Genomic DNA, 20195 nt, shown 5'->3' with positions numbered 1-20195 from the left:
GTTTGGGCGTCTTTTCAGGCTTGTTGGCTGTTGGTGAAGCACCCTCCAAGAGGAAAAAACGCTGAGAGAAGAAGGGAGCCACTTTTGAGATTTTAAGTATTTTTTCTCTGTTTATTTGCTAAGTTTTTCCTGCATAGCTGCCTAGCTTGAGCATTTTCTGGCTTGTTAAACTTGATTTCTGTATTAGTAGCTGTATTTAGAGCACAACCAAAAGCTGTTTGCTGAATTTCCTGTTTGCACTTAATTTTAAATTGTTTTTTTCTTAAAACTTGCATATTTTCTGTCCTTGACCTAGCACTCTTGTGTGGGGTCATTTACTGCACTGTTATAACTTGATATTACTTGTGAACCTCTGCTATCTCTGTAAAAACAAAAACAAAAAAAAAAATCTTGCTTTTTTTCCCACTTTTCTGAGAGTTAAAAAAGTTCAGTTACAGGCTTGCTGTTCCTGAGCTGTTTGAAAGTTTCTGTGAGGCCATTTTTGCTTGGGCTGAAGGAGGGTCTCTCTGTTGATCAGTGGCAGTGACTAACATTGAGCAGCTTCCCTGCCCCCCGTAGAGGTGGTTACTGACTTGAAACTGTAGTTTTATTGGCCACTAGGGGTCATTTCCATAACTCCTTCATCTTCCTCTCTTAAAACCTAGTTGCCTCGTGGTTTGGGCGTCTTTTCAGGCTTGTTGGCTGTTGGTGAAGCACCCTCCAAGAGGAAAAAACGCTGAGAGAAGAAAAGAGCCACTTTTGAGATTTTAAGTATTTTTTCTCTGTTTATTTGCTAAGTTTTTCTGCATAGCTGCCTAGCTTGAGCATTTTCTGGCTTGTTAAACTTGATTTCTGTATTAGTAGCTGTATTTAGAGCACAACCAAAAGCTGTTTGCTGAATTTCCTGTTTGCACTTAATTTTAAATAATTTTTTTCTTAAAACTTGCATATTTTCTGTCCTTGACCTAGCACTCTTGTGTGGGGTCATTTACTGCACTGTTATAACTTGACATTACTTGTGAACCTCTGCTATCTCTGTAAAAAACAAAACAAAAAAACAATCTTGCTTTTTTCCCACTTTTCTGAGTGTTAAATAGGTACAGATACAGGGTTGCTGTTTCTGAACTGTTTGAAAGTTTCTGTGAGGCCATATTTGCTTGGGCTGAAGGAGGGTCTCTCTGTTGATCAGTGGCAGTGACTAACATTGAGCAGCTTCCCTGCCCCCGTAGAGGTGGTTACTGACTTGAAACTGTAGTTTTATTGTCCATTTTGGGTCTATTCCTGCTTCTTTTCCAGCCCTGCTATCAAGCACGCTTTTACGTGCTTTAGCGATTTAACGTGGAGTTGCCACTAGAGCAGCATCGGGCAACACCGGTTAAACAAGGTTAAACTCTTTCTGGCTCCAGAAAGTCTGTTCTTCAATTTTTCCTTAGAACTGCTCTGTTAGGAACCTAAACAGTTTACACCTACACTAAAAAGTGCAGCACTTGTTCCAAATAGCTTTTTCTTCTCAAAAAGCTCAGCACTTGTCTTATAAGCATATCCCTTGTTTTATAAGCATTCTCTTTGCAGGTCAAGCACTCCTATATTATACAAATCTCTCACTAGCAAAACCCCCCAGGAGTGCCCACTTCCCTGCTAAGCCCACTACTTTTCTGTCTCATACCAACTCATAATTCTTTCTAGCATGTCGAAGGGTCAGATGCTGGCGTCCTCTCCTGCCCAGTTGTTGAATCTGGGAATTCTGAGACAATGTTACAATTGCCTCATGTACACGGACAACCCTCTCCTCCTCCCACGTAAGACTAACACTTGTGAGAGATGCAGCTATTTAGCCAGACTGGAGGCTGAGCTCTCTCAACTCAGGACTGGCAAGACCAGGCAGGAGGAGAAGGCAACTACACACACCACAATACCAGTCTCACATAACTCAACCACACCACTGAATCAAACACATAAACACACTAAGACATACTCGGAGGCTCTGAGTAAAAATTTACCTAAACAGCAGAGGCCTCCAAAGCAGACACCCAAGCAACTGCAAACTCAATACACCACACAAACAACACATAAACAACAAAATCAGTGTGCAAAGCAGTCACTGCCCTTAAGGCCAAATACAACACCAAACATACTTGTCATAGGTGACTCCATAGTCAGACACACTGACGTCCCGCTCACCAGACTGAGTAAGGAGAAGGTCACAGTAAGCTGCCTGTCGGGCGCTAGAATCCGCCACATAACGCAAGCACTCAAGTCTCTCAACAGCAGGTACAAGTACGACTCAGTCATTGTCCACGCTGGTGTCAACGACTTGAGATGTACCTCCTTGGACTACATGAAAAGAGACATTGAGGAGCTCTCTGATTATGTAGCTCAGGCAGGTATGACCCTGACCTTGAGCAGTATCCTGCCTTCACCTAGAATGATGCCACAATACAGTGATAAGATGATCAGCTTTAATAATTGGCTTAAATTCTGGTGTCATTCAAAGGGGATCCAATGTCTGTCTGCCTGGGATGACATGCTGGACAAGCCACGCTGCCAAGGGACGGCTTGCACCTGTCACCCTAGGCTTCCGGATATTGGCAAAGGCTCTGCCACCCCATAGTGCCTTTTTAGGCAAGGCTCAAATTCTAAACCTACCACCCTAGAACACAAAAAGTAAAAACTAAGGGTAATGCTGCTCAATGCCAGAAGTCTCAATCTCAAGATGCACGCACTCGAGGCCCTTCTCAGTATGGAGAACATCGATGTCTGTGCTGTGACAGAAACCTGGTTCAAGGCTCCTGAGAGCACCTCAGCACTATCAGGTTTCACCTCATATCATGCGTTCCGGCCCCAAAATCCGGACAACACCAAGAAAGGAGGGGGGGTGTCCATATTCATAAAGTACGCCCACACCTCAAGGTTGGTGGCAACACACGATGCATCGGAGACCATCCAGGTGCAATTAACCATTGGCAAGACTGCTCTGCAATTTGTAGCATGTTACAGGCCACCCTCTCAAACTCAGGAACCTCACATGGCCTTCCTGAAAACATTGGAGGGGATAAATGTATCTCCAAACACCATCATACTAGGTGACTTCAACTACCCTAATATAGACTGGGAACACTACTCAAGCCCAAACACTCTAGCCCAAAGGTTCCTGGAGTTCATAAACTCAAATGCCATGGAACAACTTGTCACCATCCCCACAAGAGGAGAAAACATACTTGATCTCATCATCACGAACATGGGATCACAATGTTCAACACCGGAAGTATACCCTTCACTGGTGAGATCAGATCATAAACTAATCTCGCTGGAGGTCCTCATCCCGCCCTCCCTGAAATAAAAAAGACCACAGTGAAAAACTTCTCAAAAGCCGACTTCACACTTCTAAAAACTAGTGTGGTCTCCTTTAAGGCCCCTGAGCCAGTGGTAAACATTACTCAAACCGCTGAATCACTTACAAATGCCTTCTACCAGCACCTACAGGACTGCATGGATCAGGCAATCCCAAACAAAACTAAGACTCTTTGTACCAAAGGCAAGCGTCCAGTCTGGTGGACCCCAGCCATAAACAAGCTCTACAACAAAAGGAGGAAGCTACTACAAGATAGAGCAAAATCCTGGAAAGGTAAGACACCTTTGATCATTATAAGTAAAAACTAAGAGCTCTCATAAAATCATCCAAGGCAAATTTTGAGAGAAAAATCGCCAAGGACTCAAAAGACAATCATAAGGCCTTCTTTAGCTATGTTAGAAACCTAGGAGGAAACTCCCAGATATGCTCAGAATTAGTTCAAAATGATGTGAAGATTACTGAACCTACACACATTGCCAACATACTGGCTGACAGGTTCAGTGCAAACTTCTCCCCCTCCCCAAAAGGAGAGATATCTATACCAGTGGATTGTATTCCCCCCAAACATCTCCAACGTCCAGCTGAGAACTCCTCTCTCCAAAGCAAAATAACACAGGATGCATGCGACCGGATGCTGTCGCCGGCTGTGTGCTCCACGAACTCAATGAGGAATTAAACCCGCAGTTAGGACAGCTGTTTAATCTTAGCCTCACCTCAGGATACGTACCCAAGGAGTGGCGCACGGCGACGGTGGTCCCACTTCACAAGGGCGGTGCCTCCACCGACCCTGGAAATTACCGTCCCATTAGCTTGACAAGCCTTATCTGCAAAGCCATGGAGAGGATCATAATGGAACTCATAAATAAAGACATAGGGAACTTGCAGACTTTGGATCCAACCCAGTTTGGCTTTGTCAAAGGCAGATCATGCCTTTTAAACTTGGTTGACTTTTTCGAGACAGTCACCAAGGCCATTGATGAGGGAAAGGCAGTCCATACAGCCTACCTTGACCTGGCAAAGGCCTTCGACACAATACCCCACACAGGTATCATCCAAAAACTCATCAGCTTGAATGTAAACCCATACATCACAAGATGGGTTGCAAACTGGCTAAGTGACAGAACCCACAGGGTCAGAGATGCTGGAGCCATGTCAGACTCAAAGCCTGTCACAAGTGGTGTCCCACAGGGCTCAGTCCTGGGTCCACTCTTGTTCGGCATCTACTTTTCTGAAGTACAAGCAAACGCAGGAGGGTTATGGCTGACAAAGTTTGCAGATGACTGCAAACTGGGCGCCATAGTCGAAAACACATCTGACACAGATATCCTTCAGAAGGGCCTCACAGAAACGGATAACTGGTGCCAGAGCCATAGCCTAAAGTTAAATGCCAAGAAATGCATAGTCATACCCTTCGGGAAAAACAAGGTTACCCCTAGCTACCATATAGGTGACAATCCACTGAGCACAGAAGAAGTCATCAGGGATCTGGGGACCCAGGTTGACAGTAGCCTTCGTTTGACACTCATGTTGCTAAAGTAGTTAGGAAAACCTTCTACATTGCCCACCTGATCATGAAGGGATTCACATCTAGATCAAGGGAGGTCATCGTCCCCCTGTACTCATCACTCATTAGACCTATGATTGAGTACAATGCCCCATTCGCAATGTATCTGACCCGACACCTGCAGCAGCTGGAAAGGCCCCAAAAGTTCCTCACCAAAAGGATAAAGGGTCTCAAAAATATGTCTTATGCTGCTCGACTGAAAGAACTCCAGCTCTATTCAGTCTCATACCGCTTGCTCAGAGGTGACCTGTGCCTGAGATATAAGGCCATGTCAAACCCTGATTTGATGAATATGCTTCACCTCAAAAAATCTAGATCCCTCAGAACCACAAGGGCGGGAGACTTAAACCTTGATACGGTTATTAATAGAACGTGCTGGAGGGACAGATTCATCACCCAGAGACTCCCTATGCTGTGGAACAAAATCCCGGTACATGTGAGGCAGAGCACCTCGCTGGCCTTGTTCAAGAGGAATCTTGACCAATGGATGGGAGATCGCAGATATACCCCAGGGATTACTTCAGTGTCACTGCTTGACAGAGGCACAGCAAAATAATAGGCATAGTTTTATTCAAACTAAAGGGGTGGCGAAAGCCAAATAACTATGGGCTAGGCTTATAAATGCCCTTGGGCAGATAGCCTAGTATGAACCTATGAACCTATGAACCTATGATAAGGGTGAATTTAAGTGATTAGCCAGGCTGCAAGGTTCATTGTTGGAAGCTGAAAGTGCAGAATTTGGTTCTCCTGCTGAGACAGCAGGGAAGGGGTCTGAGGCAGGTGCCATGGAGATATTTGTGACACACTGCGCAGGAGTAAGTACCAGTGTTGGCGCGGCCAGTCTGGAGCAATCAAAATCATTCTTGGTTTGTCCTGTTTGACTTTTAGCAAAACTTTGGAGGGCAGAGGCAGAGGGGGAAAGGCGTAGACTGATAGGCTTTTCCAGCTGAAGTACAGAGCATCCACTTTCCAAGCTTCTTTGTGGGGAGTCCTTGTGCAAAACTTGTTCAACTGGTAGTTTTGGGGGGAGGCAAACGGATCTATGTCTGCACTCCCCCATTTGCTTGTCAACATGTTGAAAATCCGTGGTTTCAGTTTCCACTCATGTGGGTCCATGGGTTTTCTGCTTAATCCATCTGCCAGCGTATTCAATTTTCCTGGCAGGAATTGAGCTTGTAGGTGCACTTGGTAGCTCAAGGCTGTGTTCCACAATGCCATGGCTAGTGTACAAAGGGGATAGGAATGTGTACCCCCTGCTTGTTTATGTACCACATAACCGTGGTGTTGTCCGTCTACCATTAATAGTTGTCCTGAAAGAATGTAGTCCTTGAAGGCTGTCAGAGCACTCTGTACAGCTAACATTTCTTTTTGATTGATATATAGGTGCATTTGATTTGGGTTCCATTTGCCCAGAATGCACTTCCCTGCCAGGTGAGCCCCCCATGCATAGTCTGATGCATCTGTAGTTAGGGTTTGGACGGCAGGGGGTAGTGTGAATGGCAGTCCCTTGTTTTAGTGGCAGGCCTCTGCCCACCACAGGAACTCCAGGCGTAGGCAAGGTATGACAGGAATCATTGTTTCCAGGCTGTGACAATGTTGACTCCATAGACTTTTTAAGTACCACTGTAGTTTCCTCATATCCAGTCTTGCATAAACCACAAAAGCAGTGTGCAAAGCAGTCACAGCCCTTAAGGCCAAATACACCACCAAACATACTTGTCATAGGTGACTCCATAGTCAGACACACTGACGTCCCACTCACCAGGCTGAACAAGGAGAGGGTCACAGTAAGCTGCCTATCGGGCGCTAGAATCTGCCACATAACACAAGCACTCGGGTCACTCCATGGCAAGTACAAATATGACACAGTCATTGTCCATGCTGGTGTGAACGACCTGAGACGTACCTCCCTGGACTACATGAAAAGAGACATAGAGGAGCTCTCTGATTATGTAGCCCAGGCAGGTATGACTCTAACCCTGAGCAGTATCCTTCCTTCACCAAGAATGATGCCACAATATAGAGACAAGATGATCAGCTTTAACAATTGGCTTAATGCCTGGTGTCATTCAAAGGGGATCCAGTGTCTGTCTGCCTGGGATGACATGCTTGACAAGCCACGCTGCTTCGCAAGGGACGGCTTGCACCTGTCACCCTGGGATTCCGGATATTGGCTAAGGCTCTTGCCACCCCATAGTGCCTTTTTAGGCAAGGCTCAAATTCTAAACCTACCACCCTAGAAAACAAAAATGGGAAGAAACTGAGGGTAATGCTGCTCAATGCCAGAAGTCTAAATCTCAAAATGTACGCACTCGAGGCCCTTCTCAGTATGGAGAACATCGATGTCTGTGCTGTAACTGAAACCTGGTTCAAGGCTCCTGAGAGCACCCGGCACTATTAGGTTTTACCTCATATCATGCGTTCCGGCCCCAAAACCCGGACCACACCACAAAAGGAGGGGGGTGTATCCATATTCATAAAGGATACCCACACCTCCAGGTTGGTGGCAACGCACTAAGCTTGGAAACCATCCAGGTGCAACTAACCATAGGCAAAACTGCTCTACAAATTGTAGCATGCTACAGGCCACCCTCTCAAACTCAGGAACCCCACACAGCCTTCCTGAAGACACTGGAGGGTATAAATGCATCTCCAAACACCATCATATTGGGTGACTTCAACTACCCGAATATAGACTGGGAACATTACTCAAGCCCTAACTTTCTAGCCCAACGGTTCCTGGAGTTCATAAATTCAAATGCCATGGAACAGCTAGTCACTGTTCCCACGAGAGGAGAAAATATACTAGGTCTCATTGTCACAAACATGGGGACAAAATGCTCCACACTGGAAGTATATCCCTCATTGGTGAGATCTGATCATAAACTAATCTCACTGGAAATCCACATCCCGCCCCCACCCCAAACAAAAAGACCATAGTGAAGAACTTCTCTAAAGCAAACTTCACACTACTCAAGACTGGTGTGGTATCCTTCAAGGCCCCTGAGCCAGAGGAAACCACAACCCGAGCTGCGGAAGCCCTTACAAATGCCTTCTATGAACACCTCCAGGACTGCATGGATCAGGCAATCCCAAATAAAACCAAGACTCTTTCCACAAAGGGCAAACGTCCAGTCTGGTGGACCCCAGCCATTAACAAACTTTACAATAAGAGGAGAAAGCTATTACATGATAGAACAAAATCCGTAAAAGGAAGTCACCCTGATCATTATTAGTAAAAAATACGAGCACTCATAAAATCAACTAAGGCCAATTTTGAGAGAAAAATTGCCATGGATTCAAAGGACAATCATAAGGCCTTTTTCAGCTATGTTAGGAACCTGGGTGGAAACTCCCAGATATGCTCAGAATTAGTCCAAAATGATACAAAAATCACTGAACCCACAGACATTGCCAACATACTGGCAGACAGGTTCAGTGCAAACTTCACCCCCCTCCCCAAAGGAGAGATAACTATCCCAGCCGAGTGTAGCCTCCCGGACATCTCAAATGCGCAGGTGAAAGCTGCTCTCTCTAAAGCTAAAAACACAGCATCAATGGGACCGGATGGTGTCCCCGGCTGTGTGCTACATGAGCTAAATGAGGAATTAAACCCGCACATAAGGCAGCTGTTTAATCTCAGCCTTACCACAGGATACGTGCCCAAGGAGTGGCGTCACGGCAACTGTGGTCCCACTCCACAAAGGCGCCTCACGGACCCTGGTAATTACCGCCCATAAGCTTAACAAGTCTAGTCTGCAAAGCTATGGAGAGGATCATAATGGAGCTCATAAACAAAGATATAGGGGACTTGCAGACATTGGACCCGACCCAGTTTGGCTTTGTCAAGGGAAGATCATGCCTTTTGAACTTGGTTGACTTCTTGAAACAGTCACCAAGGCCATTGATGAGGAAAGGCAGTCCATACAGCCTACCTTGACCTTGCAAAGGCTTTGACACAATACCCCACTCGGGTATTGTAGAAAAACTTACCAGCTTAAATGTAAACCCATATGTCACAAGATGGGTTGCAAACTGGCTTAAGGACAGAACCCACAGGGTTAGAGTTGCTGGCTCTGTGTCAGACTCCAAGCCGGTCACAAGTGGTGTCCCACAGGGCTCGGTCCTTGGCCCCCTATTGTTTGGCATCTACTTCTCAGAAGTACAGGCCAACATGGGAGGACTTTGGCTGACAAAGTTTGCAGGCGACTGCAAACTGGGCCATAGTGGAAAGTGCATCGGACACGGATATCCTTCAGAAGGGACTCACGGAAACAGATAGCTGGTGCCAGAGCCATGGCCTGAAGTTAAACGCCAAAAAATGTATAGTCATACCCTTCGGGAAAAACAAGGTAACCCCAAGCTACCATATAGGTGGCAATCCACTAAGCACAGAAGAGGTTATCAGGGACCTGGGGACCCAGGTTGACAGTGGCCTTTCTTTGACACTCACGTTGCTAAAGTGGTTAGAAAGACCTTCTACATTGCCCACCTGATCATGAAGGATTCACATCCAGATCTAGTGAGGTCATTGTTCCCTGTACTCTTCACTTATCAGACCAATGATCGAGTACAATGCCCCATTCGGGATGTATCTCACCCGACATCTGCAGCAATTGGAGAGACCCCAAAAGTTCCTCACCAAAAGGATAAAGGGACTCCAAAATCTGTCATATGCTGCCAGATTGAAGAAACTCCAGCTCTATTCAGTCGCATACCGTCTGCTCAGAGGTGACATGTGCCTGACATACAAGGCCATGTCCAACCCGGAATTAATGGACATGTTCCACCTCAAAAAATCCAAATCCACCAAAACCACTAGAGCAAGCGACTTAAACCTTAGCACGGATATAAATAGGACGTGCTGGAGGGATAGATTTATCACTCAGAGACTCCCTATGCTGTGGAATAAAATCCCGGTCCATGTGAGGCAGAGCACCTCGCTGACTCTGTTCAAGACAAATCTAGACCTGTGGATGGGAGATCGTAGGTTTATCCCGGGAATCATCTCTGTGTCACTGCTGGACAGAGGCACAACAAACTAATGGGCACAGTATTTTTTCATATAAGGGGTGGCGTAAGCCACAAAAATTTGGGCTAGGCTTATAAATGCCTTAGGGCAGATAGCCTAGTATAAACCTATGAACCTATGAACCTATGAATTAGAAGAATGCAGGAGGCCATGAACCCCAAGGCTTGCAGTATTTGTCTTGCAGATAGCAGAGTTTTTGTGGCCACTTGTTTGAAGTAAGTTAACAAATTAATTTGCTTCTCTGGCATGAGGAAAGCCATCTGGGCAGTTGTATTCAAGCATACACCCGGGAATGTAATCTGTTGAGAGGATACCACTTGTGATTTCTTTTCATTTATGGTGTACCCTAGACAAGTTGGAACTCTTTTTACAAATGCCAGATGATTTAGAAGTATGGCCTGGTTTTCTGCCTGAATTAGACAATCGTCCAGGTATGGATATATTTGAATATTTCTCTGCGTGCAAAATGCAATAAGTGGAGTCTGGCACTTTGTGAATACCCTGGGCGCAGTAGACAAGCCAAAGGGCAGTGCAGAAAACTGATAATGCAAGTAGCCTGCTTTGAAGCGTAGGTATCTTCTGCAAAATTCCCTGATTGGGATGTGCAGGTATGCTTCTTTTAAATCTAGAGTTGCCAACCAGGCATCTTTGCCTAGCATAGGAAGTAAATGGTGAAGTGTCAGCATCTTGAATTTTGGAATGTCCAGAAAGGTGCTGAGTAGACAGGTCCAGGACAGGATGCCATGATTTGTCTTTTCTGGTTACCAGGAAAAGTCTAGAGTAGAAACCTTGTCCCTTTTCCTTTTCTGGTACCAGTTGAATAGCCCCCATGTTTAAGAGGGAAAGTACTTGTTTTTGAGCCTCTGCCCACTGATTTGGGGGCAGGTCCGGCCACCCATTTGGGGTTGGCAACGTGTGGAAATAAAATCTGTATCCCTGGGACACTATATTTAAAACCCATTTGTCCTGGGTTATGAGTTCCCAGTTCTTTGCATGAAGAGCAATCTTTCCCCCAGAGGGGCGACTAATAGACAAGTGCTTGGAAATTTTAAAAAGGAAGTCAATGAGACTGTTTACCATGGGGGGGGGGTCTTGTTATTTCCAGATTTGGAAGTGGAGGCCCCCCACTGCTTAGTTCTGTGTGTCCCCCGAGACTGAAACCTGGAGTTTTTGGTGTGTCTGGGTTTGGCTTGAGAGGATCTGGATGGAGCTGGAAAAGACCAATTCTTAGTAGGCCAGTGCCTACTAAATCTTGGTGGTTGCATTTGTAAGAAATCTTTAACAGTTTGCATAGATTTAGCTTTATCTCCCATCCTTTTTAGAACTTCTTCAGCCTTATTGTCAAACAGGCGGTCCTGATGTAAAGGAGCATCCAACAATTTCGCTTTAACATGATCAGGCAAAGATTGCTCCTTAAGCTAAGCATGCCTTCTAAGCACAGACCCAGTAACAGCAGCCTTGCAGGAGGCCTCTAAAGAATCAAAACCACATTGCAAAGTATGTTTTTCAACTTGTTCAGCAGAATGCATTAAATCCTGTAAATCTTTATTTTCCACACAGTCAGGAATCAACATCATTTTCTGTTTAAGCAGTCCAATAATATGTTGCTGATATTTTAACATATGAAATTGGCAGTTTAAAGCTCTGATTGCCAAGGTTGCAGAAGTATAAACCTTTTTACCCCATCTATCCAGCGCCCTGGAGTCTCTATCAGAAGGGGTAGGATTTTTAGCAGTAGAAGCCTTAATGCCCCTGGGCCCCTGAGAAATGGTCTCTGGAATGGAATCCTCTGCATCAGAATCCTCATAAGTAGGTAAGGACAAATCCAGGTCATTAGAAGAGTCAGGAGAAACAGAATCCTGGTCAGAAGATTAATAATCAAGCTCAGCCCGAGGCCTCTTGGAGGGGGGGGGTTGACTACCCCTGATTAGAGTAATTAGATCTTCAACATTTTGATGATTTGTTTTCTAGGCATAGGGGCCTGAACATGTGGCCTGGGCGTCATTTTTTTAGACACAGATCGAAATTTAGACCTTAGTAATGAAGGTGGAGTCAATTGAATATGCAAGTCTGTAGGCCTGAATACACCCTCAGAAGCCGGTGCCTGCACAGCGGCTCCGGAACTATCCAAGGTAGAGACATTCTCGGGTTCCATAAATGAAGCATCTCATGGCATACTGGACTCCGAATGGGTCTCAGTAGATGCCTGTGAATCAGAAGTAGCGGGCATCAGGGGCTGCGAAAGCGCCTCACTGAGTACCGGCAAACTGGCGACTGGCTTAGGAGAAGTATTGTCGGCAGTTTTGGACCTCGGTGGCCTGTCTCTGTCTTTATATTTGCGTTTTTTAGGAATTCCGGTAGTCGGATGGCTAACCGACGACATTTTGGGATAATTTAACTGAGAACCAAAATATTTAGAGGCAAAAATGTAGCGACGACGGATAGTGCGCTGATTAAATAAAGCACAAAACCGACAGCAAGGTACGTCACGGTCAGGGCCTAGGCAAGGAATACAGTACGAATGAAAATCTTTATGAGGTATTTGCTTTCCACAAGTAATGCAATTATAAACTTTTACTGACATCGGTAAGGAGCAAGAAAAAGTTGCCCCAATGGGGTACTTAGCTTTAAGTTGAAGACTTCGGTTCCGAAACTCGAAAACGAATATTTCAGGAGTCGGCCGACCGGCACTTGCGAACTGCTTCTGCTTCGGGCACTGCACGGCAAGAAAGACTGATAAAATGGCGTCTGCTGCATGTTTTATACCCCTGACGACCTGACGTCATGGAAGAAGGCAACCAACGCAGGACCCAAGACTTTGTTAATCAGGCCGACTGAGGGCAACCTGCCAGCAGATTACCCAAATGTAATGACTGCAACAGTGAAACATGAAGAACATCTGCTGAAGTAGTACTCATGGCACATGGGAAAATTACCAAAGCAGCGTCCATTTGGGAGGCAGAAACTCACACAAGACTCTGCAGGACGGCAGTGCCCAAACCTGCTACTTCTGGACTGAATGTGCAAATGGAGAATCATGTATCAGCATCACAATCACTCTGGGTAGACATTCCTAGAATATCCAGATGAAATATATGTAGCAACAGCAGAATGTGACTTAACCTGTCCCTGTAATGGTCTCCATGTACTCCATAACTGAATAAAATCCATTTCAGCAGCCATATACAAATGATGAAATTCTACTAAGCAGATACACTTAAGTGAATGTCATCAAACTGTGTCCTCTCCTTACCGGAAGAGGCTGAGCACAGACAGAATTATTTCTATTTCATTTATTTACTTATGTTTACAAGGGGCGGCCATGGTGGTGCAGTGGTTAGCATTGTCGCCTCACAGCAAGAGGTTCTCCAGTTCGATCCTTGGCTGGGGTGCCTTCTGTGCGGAGTCTGCATGTCCTCCCTGTGGTCGCGTGGGTTTCCTCCAGGTGCTTCGGTTTCCTCCCACATCCCAAAGACATGCAGTAGGTGGATTGGACACTCTAAATTGGTCCTAGGTGTGAGTGTGTGCATGTGTGTGCCTTCTGTGGAAGGTTGGGCGCCGGGCTGGCAACTCAACACTGTAAAACTCCACTGCCAATCATGAGCGGACAGGTTATCCACTGTGGCGACCCCTAACCGGGAAAAGCCGAAAGAAGAAGAAGATTTACTTATGTTTACAAATTATAAAATCCATGTAACTAGCAACTGACTGTACACATTATAAAAGTAGCAAATATTTAGTACATATATGGATTCAGCAAAAAAAATTACAACATTTGGAAATCACTGGCAATGGAACAAATCATGCGTTTAATCATATTCAAAAGGGAGGGAAAAAAGGACAAGGAACAAACTGCAAAAATAAAATAATTAATCAAATAAATGTAATAAGGTATTTCCACATATGTACAGTGAGCTATAAATTGTGACTAGAGTGAAAGGATGAGGACTAAGTAAGAGTGAAACCTGATACCGCAGTATTCGTTAGGTAATGTGACCTACATTAAGGTACTTGCATTTGCTGTGTGGCGAAAGGAAAAGACAGCTGTGAGTCTACTTAACATAACCATGACGTCTGTGTTACAGGAATGATTTTTGGGTCTTGCTGCACAGCAGAAGCCAGTGGCCAGCTCGAATACCAAAGTCTTTTCACCATCCCCCCACACAGTGGACAACCGTGCAGACTCATGTCTGGATCCTGGGGTATAAAATGGGCATCAGACACCCTTATCTTCAAGTCTTTCTTGCCAACACTAAGACGTTTGATGATCCTGAGGTGCAGTATGACCTTACGACCTTCCCAACCACCTTGAATACAAAAGTCAAGGAACCTGACTTCAAGGGAAGGAAGGAGTGTGGGGATGAGGAATGGGAGGGGAGACCCTCCCCAACCCAAGGAAAAGGTAGAAAGAAAATATAGGGTGAAAAAGGGTGGCAAAGAGTACTGCAACATATATCTACTAATATCTACGATTATGATAAGAAATGGCACAACTGTATTACGTTCATTTCCATCAATATTGCAGTAATAATTATTGGGAAGACTTCCAGAGCTTTTAAGAGGGTGATTGGACAGGTACATTACCTGGGGACAACAAGCTCTACAGGATGGCAGAGGACAACCCAGCTCTTACAGCAGAAATGGACCCAAAGTGGAAATGCTTAGTGAAAGTATGAACAAATGACCAAGTGGCAGCCTCTAAAATGGCTTGTGCGGGTACCCCTTTTAAAAAGGCAGTACTGGACTGTGGCTTTATGCCTGCTGCAATGAGCTTTGACTTTACAAGGAAGTTGTTTGCCATGATGACAATAGCAAAAAGTAGTACAGTTTGCAATCCATTTGGAATAGTTTGTTTCACAACTGGTTTACCTTGTTTTCCTTCTGCAAAGGCTACCAAAATCTGGTCTAATCTTTTTGGGAAGTTGGTGCTGTGTAGGTAATATCGCAATATCAATTCCTCCTTTGTTCTCGGGATTTGGAAAGAACACATGACGGTGAATGTCTTGGGTTAAAGAAATTTCTGAAACCACCTGGGACATAAATAAGGGGTAGGTTTTAAGGGCAACTCTATCCCTGTCTAAGATGAAAAATAGTTCCTTGCACACAAAAATTTGAAGCTCACAGACACGCCTGTCTGAAGTGAGTGCCAGAAGCAGAAATGTTTTCCATGTCAAGAGTTGGATAGCAGCTTATGCCACCAGTTCACAGGGTGGTTGACTGAGTTTTTCCAAGTACAAAATACAAGTTCGGGGGGGGGGGGTGCAGTTTCCCTTCTAAGTGGCCTGAGGTGAATAATCCCCTTGAGAAATTGTTTCATGTGGCAGGTGGGTGTATACAGGGGGGAGACCAGGAGGCAGGCTCAGATGACTAAAGTGTGAACCTAGATGCTGGAGTAAGACAAGCTTTGCTTGAAGAAGATGGAGATGTAGTCAAGGATCTGGATCTGGGTAACAGACTGTAAAGAAATAATACCTTTGCAATGACACCAAATTAAAAAAAAACTTCCATTTAGCTAAATCTGACTTTCTAGTGGTTTTTCCTAGCTTCTTTCAGAATGGATAAGACATCTTGTGAATAAGACAAAGTGGATGGAGTTAAAATTCAGTCTTCCAAGCTATAAGCATGAGAGTTCTCTGGTTGGGATGCACTGCAGACCCCTTGTTCTGGGTGAGAAGGTCCATGATTTGCAGTAGTGTTTTGGTTTTATCTCCACTGAGAATCAGAAGGGATAAACGAAAGTTACGTACTCACCTCAATGACTGAGCCAGATGGAGACAGCCAACACAGATCTACCTGTGGGACTTTGGATCTGACACTGGCAGATTCAAAAGCCTTTAGCCCATCTTGACTCTGCCTCCCTTATGCATAAATCCCCGCTCCTCCATCAACTCTCCAGATTGAGTTTGCCCCACCTCTTCCACAAATACAGGGAAAACACCCAGGGGAAATGTAAAACTGCAGGGGAGTAGAATGAAAAAAAAATCTGTGCTGTCCGGTCATCACAGAGGGAAAGACTTGCCAAATCAACAAGAAGGTCAGGGGCAGTAGGGTAGGAAAGCTGATCCAGATGGAGACCAACAATACAGCTCTATCGTTATGATGAGTGCATAATTTTTGTGTCTGATGTTGTCTGCTCCGTTTGGATTCAACCTGTGGGACAGAGTTCCCAGCTATGACAATACCTTCAGTGGAACTAATGAAGGATATTCCACAACACATGTCCAGCTTATAATGAGCCCAGCAGCAACGCAAATATCATCTATATGTACTCTAAAAAGAGCGAAAGTTAAAAAGGTACAGCCCTAGCTGAATGACCTTTGGGCTTTTGTAGGATAGTCTTGCCTTTCAAAGAATATGCAAACAAATTACAATCTGATAACCACTTGCATAAAGTTACTTCAGATATAGGAGAGCCCAGCATGGATTTTGAAAAGGAGACACACAACTTGTTAAATTTCTTGAAAAACTTGGTACGGTCAAGATAAACTTAGTTGCCTATGTACACCCAAAAAATGCAAAGGGTACTCACCTTTGTTGGAAAAGTTGGGAAAAAACACTGAAAGATGAATGGAGCTGTTAAGGTTACTTTCAGAAGCTATCTTAGGTAAAAAGACAGGGTTCATACACACAGAAACCCCATCCTTATGGAAACTACGTAAGGAGGGATTAGGTAAAAATATAGGATTCATACACACAGAAACCCCATCCTTATGGAAACTAAGTAAGGAGGGATTAGGTAAAAAGATGGGGTTCATACAGACAGAAACCCCATCCTTATGGAAACTAAGTAAGGAGGGATTAGGTAAAAAGATAGGGTTCATACACACAGAAACCCCATCCTTATGGAAACTAAGTAAGGAGGGAAAGAATCAAGTGTCTGAAATTCTGAAAACCCTTTTGGCCAAAGTAATCGCCACCAAAACAAAGTTTTCCAAGACAAGAGCTTCAAACCTACGGAGGATGAAGGTTCAAAAAAAGGGCCAGTTAAAACCTGACGAACAAAAGGCAGATTCCAGGGAGGGATCAGATCCTGGACTGGAGGAAAAAGAAGAAAAGTACCTTTAAGAAAAGCCTTGGAAATCTTGAGGGAAGCTAACGACGTACTATCTCTACCAATATAAAAGTCTGAAATGGCCGCAACTGTACTTTGATAGTACAGAAGCTACAGCCTGAGGTGAACAACTCAGCCAGAAAGTCCAAGACAAACTCCAAGGGGGCAGAAAAGGGGTCAAGTCCACAAATTCCCACCCAAAAAACAAATCTCTTCCATTTACTGGTATACACTTATCTAGTGGATTCTTTCTGAGATGAGGACAATATATGAACCACCGCCTATGAAAGCTTGGGATTCCTGGCCATCAAGGGAACTGGAAGAACATGCAGTCAACTTGGGGGACTGAAGAGTGGTTGGGATCCAGCCTGGCTGGATGAGAGATGAGATCTGAAATGGGATCCAACACCCCAGGGGGGGACCTCATCTGGCGAAGACAAAAAGAGATGATGAGGATCATTAAGGCTCTGCAACGGGCTGCTTTCTGAAGAATCTTTACTATCAGGGGAACTGGGGGATAAGCATTAAGGAGACCCGGAGCCAAACAAATGTCATAGCATCCATGGATGTCTGTCACAGAGGGAGAGCATTGGTGCAATAGCTGTCGAACCTGGTGTTGGACAGGGAAGCAAACAGGTCACAACACAGTGTGCACCAGTGTCAAAAACAGAAACCACTGATGAGACAAGATACTCCTGCTGAGGCTGTTGGCCAGAATGTTGGACTTCCCAAGGATATGTACTGCCACCAGAAACTGCTGAGAGGAGACTGCCCACTGCCGAACCCTGATGGCCTCTTGACAAAGATGGTAAGAATGTGTTCCCCCTGTCTGTTGAGATACCAGATGGCCAACATGTTGTCAGTCTGTACCACACACACACCTCTGAGGAGGTTGTTGCTCTGATTCTGTGGACCACCTCTGTCCCTCAGGCGGTGTCCATTATGATTCCCCACCCTTGGGAGGAACCTTCCAGATGAGTGTTCTGGGAAGAGAACTGTGATTTCCTAAAGAAGCATCACTTACCCCATTTCTCGTTCCTACAGAAGGATCACTGGAGGATGGAAAAGTGAACTCTGAAGATCAGACTGTGCCTTCCCCTCTTGTTCGCTCTTTGTTAACACATCCTTTATCTCTGGTCCAAGCAAAGAGGTCCCATCAAAAGGGGCACTGACAAAGGATGCTTTGAGCAGTCCACACAGTTGCACAATCACATCTAGGCATGGCACCTCAACACAATACTGGAACGTACTGCTCTGGATGTCTGAATGTTCCACCAGCCTCATTAGAAATAAGTCTCATAGAAACACTTGTGATGGAAGTCAAGGTGGAAAAGAGAATCTCCAGCTTTTTCTGGATATCTAGAAATTGCTATGTCTTGAGGGTGCTTGACACTTCTTAGACAAGATTTCTGTGAAGCCTTGTCAAATGCAATAAGTAGTTTAAGAGCCTTCAAAGCAAAGGTGGGTGAGGCACAGGATCACTTGTCTAATCAATCCAACACCTGAGACTCCCTGTTCAAGGGTAAATTGAGGAGCTCTACTCGGTAATCTCCTTTTTGGTGGCTGTCGTCACCACAATGGCATTGATGGCCAGCCCCTTGCTCCAATGAGGCCTGTCTTTGTGGGTGGGTGGGGAGACCTTTAACTGGCTTCCTTGGAATAGGTACTAATGTGCTAGGTTTCTTCCACATCCTCCGGGATACCAGATCTATGACATCATCCAGATGGGGAACCACCCATGGTGAGGATGGGCCTATGCCAAAGGCCTCCAGAAAAACTGAGGGGACTTCGGTGGCCAGCCCCTGCACTGGCAAAGCAGCTCCAATAAATCGTCAGAAGGCGCACCATCACACAGGGACTTCAGTGAATCTTCTCCTTCTTCAAGGTCAGAATCTTTGGTGAGGAATTCCTCTGGAGAATCATAGGTTCATAAGTAGGTACTAGGCTATCAGCCCTGGGGCCTATATAAGCCTAGCCAAAAAAGTTCCCTGGCTTTTGCCACACAAGAAAATTATTTTTCCGAGTGCTTCCTCTTGCACTTACCCTTCCCTGAAATCTCCTGCTCTGACAAAGCTGGAAAGAGGGGGAATAGTGGGACAGCACCTGGAGGTTAGTTGAAGCAGACTGTCCCAGAGCAGCCTGATGACTGGTCATAGGAACAGATGAAAACTGTGAGGGGGTGCTGGTTGGAGACATCTGACCCTTCTCTCTAAAACAGAACATCCTCTCGACAATGATAAAGGCTGAGGCTGAAGCAGGCCTCTCAGATCGGAGGGTCCCAGGACCAGAGCATACTGAAGATAACCCTGAACCAGAAGGAGCAGCACTTAAACCAGAAGTTAAGACTGGGGCTGAGCTGCCTACAGCTGAAGTGCCAAGAGGGAGTAACGATGAACTGTCTACTCCAGCCTTGATGCAAAGGCTTTGAGGTGCCGACAGCCCTGAGCAGGTTGGGATTGATGATACCACGGAATAGGACAGAGGCGAAGACCATCAGGTTGTCAGATCTGATCTGGAGGGTGGAAAACCAGCCCCAAAAAACCGAAGACCTCAGATTTGAAGGGGCCAAGGGAGGAAATCCAAAAGATGAAGCTGAGTGTTACAGATCAGACGGTTTGATGCTGCTCTTCAAACTTGACAACTGGACAGAAAAGACCACGGAGGATGGCTTCAAGAGTCTATGTGAAGAGGATCTGACATATCAGATTAGAGCCAGGGAAGCTCTGAACTGGTATGGAGATGGAGAAGACTCCAGCAAGTGAGGAGGAGAAGTACAAGGAAAAAAGGGAACACTACCCTGCCTGAAGGTGCAGCTTTAACCAGAAGAAAGCTCAGAATGTTCAAAGCTGGAGATTACTTTTATGTTGATTTCAAAACTGAAGGTGATCATCTCCAAGATGTCAGAGTCGAAGTTAGTGCCAATTTACCGCGGGAGACCAAAAGACAAGGGACCTTCAGACCCAGAGAACCCACTTGAGCCATCCCACAGGTGGAGGCCGAAGAATACCTCTTGCGTTCCCTCTCGGAATGTTTGCAGTCTTGCAGCCGAGGCTTTACGAACCCAGTCTTGGAATCTGGGGTAGAAGCCTTAGAAGAAAAAACAAAAGATGAGTTGGATGGGAAAACCCCCTTTAAACACGAGCTTCACCTTTCACTCGTTAATAGCTCAAGAGCCACATCTTTCACTAAGAAAAGGCTAAGTGCTATCCTAAGGTGT

General features: G+C 45.3%; 1 protein-coding gene across 1 annotated transcript in view; it reads right to left on the bottom strand.

The window, feature by feature from the left end:
• DLG5 (discs large MAGUK scaffold protein 5) overlaps window positions 1–20195 on the bottom strand; it is a 3463687-nt gene that overhangs the window by 3183349 nt on the left and 260143 nt on the right. The gene's annotated exons all lie outside the window — the stretch shown is intronic.

The sequence above is a fragment of the Protopterus annectens genome, chromosome 14.part0 (assembly GCF_019279795.1).
Source record: "Protopterus annectens isolate FY-2018-M chromosome 14.part0, PAN1.0, whole genome shotgun sequence".
In the NCBI taxonomy this organism is placed as follows: domain Eukaryota; kingdom Metazoa; phylum Chordata; order Ceratodontiformes; family Protopteridae; genus Protopterus; species Protopterus annectens.
Note: the sequence above shows the minus strand (reverse complement) of the source record. Positions and strands in the feature narration are given on the sequence as shown.